Raw genomic sequence first — 5,295 nt, 5'->3', positions numbered from 1 at the left:
TTTTTTTTTTTTTTTTTTTTTTTAAACCTAATCGTCTAGGAAAACATTCCTGATTACCACAAGGTGTGTGTGCTTCATTCACAGTTTAGGCCATCAGAAAATGATGTTTTTCATATTTTCTCTTTAAACTGTAGAGTTTAATTTATAACTTATTACTTTGGTTATTTAAATTATTTGTCCCTATATTTGCTTATTCAATTACATCTCAAGCTTACTGCTTGTCCCATTTAGTCATTCAGCACATACCTTTAAATATAGATAGACTGTTGCTAATGTAGTAGCAACCTGTCAGGGTTAGGTTTGGAAGAAGCACATAGTTTCTGGCTAGGTGAACTAATATGGATTGAAACCAATATTTTCTTTGATATTAGAAAAAAATTAAAACTAAAATATATACGGATTTCTCCCAAGTTAAGCATAAGATATTGACTTTTGGTACTGGGTATATTTGAACATGTGCTTTTAATCTTGTGTTCATAAAAAAGTATAATGTAAAGTGAAGAAAAGTACCAGAAAAAAAATCAGTCTATAGTTTTCAAGATATCTCTCCATTTTATAGTTTCTCAAAGAGCTATCCTTTTGAATAAACACACAGGAAGGGATTTTATTTATAATTCTGGTGATAATATTTAATCCTATCAAAGTCAGCCTTCCCAAGTGTAGGGTTGTTAGAGAGTGCCTCATCAAAAGTGGAACTCAAATTTTGAATCTTAATAAGGAGAGAGATTGATTCTAGAGATATGTATATCATAAATATATAGGATGAAGATATAGTCCATTGAATTGTCATTGCTTTAAGAAATAGTTAACTCTGTATACTTACTGAACATATATTGGGAAAATTAAGATGATAAACAATATCTCTAAATAAATATTTATAGATTTATAGATTGGTCATAGATAGATAGATAGATAGATAGATAGATAGATAGATAGATAGAATCTGATGTCCAAGCTAATACAAATACTTTAAGACATAAGTGTCAGCCCGGCGTGGTGGCAAACGCCTTTAATCCCAGCACTCGGGAGGCAGAGGCAGGCGGATTTCTGAGTTCAAGGCCAGCCTGGTCTACAAAGTGAGTTCCAGGACACCCAGGGCTACACAGAGAAACCCTGTCTCGAAAAACCAAAAAAAAAAAAAAAAACACATAAGTGTCTCTGCTCAAAGAACTATATGTGTGAGAGATAGACATAAGAGGAAGAAAATCAGGGTTTTAATGTTATTTTATAAAGTACATCAGGATGAGATGGAAGTTTGATCTATTGAGTATGGTTTCTTGAAACAATGTAACCATGATCAATGATAACAGTGGTTATGAATATTAATTATCAGCTATTCAGTATGTTTCATGTCACCAAAACCAAAACCTCAAGAAACTAAAGATTTCATATTATGATAGTTTTGATATTATTTACTATAAGATCTTTGACAGTATACAATAATAAAGATTTAGTTTATCTAAAATAATATATGGAAAGTGATATGTGTAATTTGAAATAGTATTATAAATGATACACACTTTCTTCTTTAAGTATAGCATAAACATAACAATGTTTTTTTTATATCATGATTAATGAAAGGTAACAGCAATCTCAGTAGATTCCTTTCACAGATCTTTAAAATATTCTTTCTGATTGTTGTCTATAAAATCTTCTTTATTATCTGTGTGCAAAACTTATAAAAGCTATAGCCAAAGACAAAGCCATCTTATATTATGATCCCAAAGCACAGTTGCTTAGAGACTTAAAATAGAAAGTAATTTCAAGTGAGCTCATCCAAGCTTTAGCCTACGCAGTTCCTTTTTTTGCACAAAATGACTTGGCTAACATTCCAACCAAGGACCATAAACCAGCAGTGTGCATAGACACTGAGAATAAAGATATATTTAGATAGATTGCATGGATTGCAGAGGACCAGACCATCTGTCTTTAGCACAGTAGAATGTCATTTTTATTCCAGTCAAAGGCCAGGATTTTCCAGCAATGTTCTGTAGTTATAGATACAAAAAAGGTAATTTAACAATTAGATGTGTATGCCATTCACAGAAAAGCCAAATACATCTGTGTTTCTAATTATTACACAATATTATGAACTGAAAGATGTAGTTATAATTTCAAAAATAATGTCTTAGAATTTTTCCATTTATCCTCCTTCACAATATGTTAGTGTTGCTATTCTAATCATACTGGTCTGTCAGGAGCTGTTACCATGTCTACCTCTTACCCTGGAGAGTGAGTTTCTCCAGAATGTGGAATATCTTTTTATTTCCTCTTTCTCCATGTTGCACAGTAGTTAGGATGTGATCTACAACTACTTGTGAATTTCTGTTGAATGAAATTCATATTATAGAATACAAGTTGGTATTCTTTGCTTCGTGGATATAGTTTAAGAAATAATATATGTGGGTTGGCTGACTACCTTTAACTAGAATGTTATTCTTTAAAAGATGTCTTTTCCTCTATAAATAGAGTTCAAAAATGAAGTAGGACACCAACAGAATCATTGAATGTTCCATTGCTTTTCATCTCTACTTCAGACTCACTTCAGAAATTTGCAGTTGTTGCATGCTAAATGTAAAAATATCCACTAAGAGTGGGTTTTCCAATGAAACATGACATCAAAGAGGGATCTTTCACTCAAATTAATTTCTGAATTTAATTTCACAATTACAACTAAATCAATTAAAAAACATTATAGCTGTTATTTTGAGTTCAATCATTGTGATGCATCTTTCATTGAAGTGATGAAAAAATGGGTAAAATTTAGCCATGATATTCATAATCCTTTGCTCCTTTGAAAGGACTTACTGAAAAAAATTCTACTGACTACTTGAGGGAAGTTGTAAGATATACAAAGAACCTTAGATGGTAATAATATAACAAAATCTGTGAAAAAGTGTAAGATTATTTGCATAAGGTATGTGTAATATTAATAAAAGGACATTGTTTACGTGATGAATAGTGATTTTACCATGAAAAAACTATTTAAAATGTTAACCAATTACCAGATAATTATATTTAAGTATATATGTGATGGTGACATAATACTTTTTTTCTCTAGGGTTGCCAATGTAGTTTAGTTTGGAGAGTTCTTGGAGAGTACAATGCACAAAGCTCTGGATTCAATACCCAGCACTACAAACCCTGGGAATTGTAGTGTTGTTTTATAAACCTGGTACATGGGAGATAGAGGCAGGAAGATAAAAAGTTCAAGATCATTCTCAGGAACATAATTCACTAACCAAAAATATATTAAATAAACATTAAATAATGTTGTCTTAATATTATAATTTTGTGAATGTAACTTTTATTCTGCAGATATAGTTGTCATCTCAGAGGCTAACTGATGAATATGATCACCCTACTACCTTATCCTGATCTCTGGGGCTGGTTCAACTCAGCTGTTCTGGCTCAAACTCCTTTCCACGCTAACTGATTCAAACTAGTTTCTCCTTGTAGCCTTCCCCAACCTTGAGTAGACAGGCTCTGACTTTGCTGCCACTGAGAATGACACCACCTGGGGTAAAGCTTTCAGACCTGGACTTAGATGGCTCTATTGTTCTGTTATCTGCTGCTGCTTTTCTCCAAGACACTGCTACCTGCTGAGGAGAGTCCCTTGAAATATCAGGGAGAGCAAGGGATCCAGTAATTAACACCTACTTGCCAAAACAGTTCTTTCAGATAGATCACCTACATGCTGTCAACAGGCATCTAGAATGGATCTGCGGGAGATGGACTTTCCGTTTATATAAGCACAGATTATTAGTAAACTTTGGGGCTTTGATCAGAATATTTTCTTGGCCTTGTCTTTTCTCTATTCTCTTTCAGCCTCAGCCTGCCTTTCAGGAGTACCCGGTTCCTGTGGTCCTGGCTTCTAACTAAATTGCTCTGCTTAGTAAAACTCTGAATTCCAAGAACTTAACTACACTGACTACATGGAACTGCACTGAGATCCACTCAATCAAACTGTTCTGCACTCAATTGAACTTAGCAGAACTGATTGACATTTTCTCTCTACACTGCACATTGTAGTTGCCTTTCTTTGCTGACCTTTGGCAAGAGAGTTGAGTGTATCCTATCTCTGACCCAGTCAGTCAGACCTTTCTCTGATTCATCATGTTTTCTGTCATTCAATTAGATATCACTTTTACTTATGGTTGCTTCTTTCTATTAACTAACCTTACCTATACTGTTTGTGATTAAAAGTGGGTACTAAGAGTGTGTCCATATTCCACCCAAAGGGATTAAACTCTATAGCCTGTCTGCATTCCAGAGACATCACACAGACCTAAAAGGTCTTTGGATGTGATCCCTAACCAGAAAAGCCATGTTGTTGGATCAAAATTTCTCTACAGAATATAAATCACATAAATACTTATTAAGCAAGCCTAATATTTTGTGGTCAAAATATATCACAAGGAAAACATTTTAGTTTGTATAACAAGTGACTAGGAAAAAAAAAACATCATGTTATGGTATTCTTTAATTCGTGGTAAAGATTAATTATTCTTTTGGAATTCAAAAATGCCTTCACATTTAACTATTGTGGTGTCTTAAAGTAGTTCTCCATGTTAGAATAGTAATTTTAACTCATCTATGTACAGTACAATATACATTCCAAAACACTTAGAAGTATAAAATAGTGTAGAAAGAATATAAGGAATAATAAAGCTCTCAAACATTTAGATCTGAGAGAACAAAAAAATGTAGAAAATACTCATAGTGATCTATAACAAGCATTTGTCTACTCTACATGACCACAAGGATTGCAACCTTCTGACTTTAATTACTTTCAAAAGAAACTATCTCTTTTTTTCATAGGCAACCGCCTAATTTCAAATATTTTTTCTTCTTTTTTTCTAATTTTTTATTAGATATTTTCTTCATTTACATTTCAGATGCTATCGCAAAAGTCCTCTATACCCTCTCCCCTGTCCTGCTCCCCTACTTACCCGCTCTCAGTTCTTGGCCCTGGCATTCCCCTGCATTGTGGTATATAAATTTTGCAAGACCAAGGAGCCTCTCTTCCCAATGATGGCCAACTAGGCCATCTTCTGCAACATATGCAGCTAGAGACGTGAGTTCTGGGGGTACTGGTTAGTTCATATTGTTGTTTCACCTATAGGGTTGCAGATCCCTTTAGCTCCTTGCTTACTTTCTCTAGCTCCTCCTTTGGGGGCCCTACGTTCCATCCAATAGATGACTGTGAGCATCCACTTCTATATTTGCCAGGCACTGGCATAGCCTCACTAGAGATAGCTATATCTGGTCCTTGCAGCAAAATCTTGCTGACAT

General features: G+C 34.0%; 1 pseudogene; it reads right to left on the bottom strand.

The window, feature by feature from the left end:
- The window catches only part of LOC110286226, a 4,637-nt pseudogene extending 2,356 nt beyond the window's left edge, over nucleotides 1-2,281 (bottom strand).
- Nucleotides 2,282-5,295: the final 3,014 nt, after the last annotated feature.

Source organism: Mus caroli, chromosome X, assembly GCF_900094665.2.
Source record: "Mus caroli chromosome X, CAROLI_EIJ_v1.1, whole genome shotgun sequence".
Taxonomy (NCBI): Eukaryota; Metazoa; Chordata; class Mammalia; order Rodentia; family Muridae; genus Mus; species Mus caroli.
Note: the sequence above shows the minus strand (reverse complement) of the source record. Positions and strands in the feature narration are given on the sequence as shown.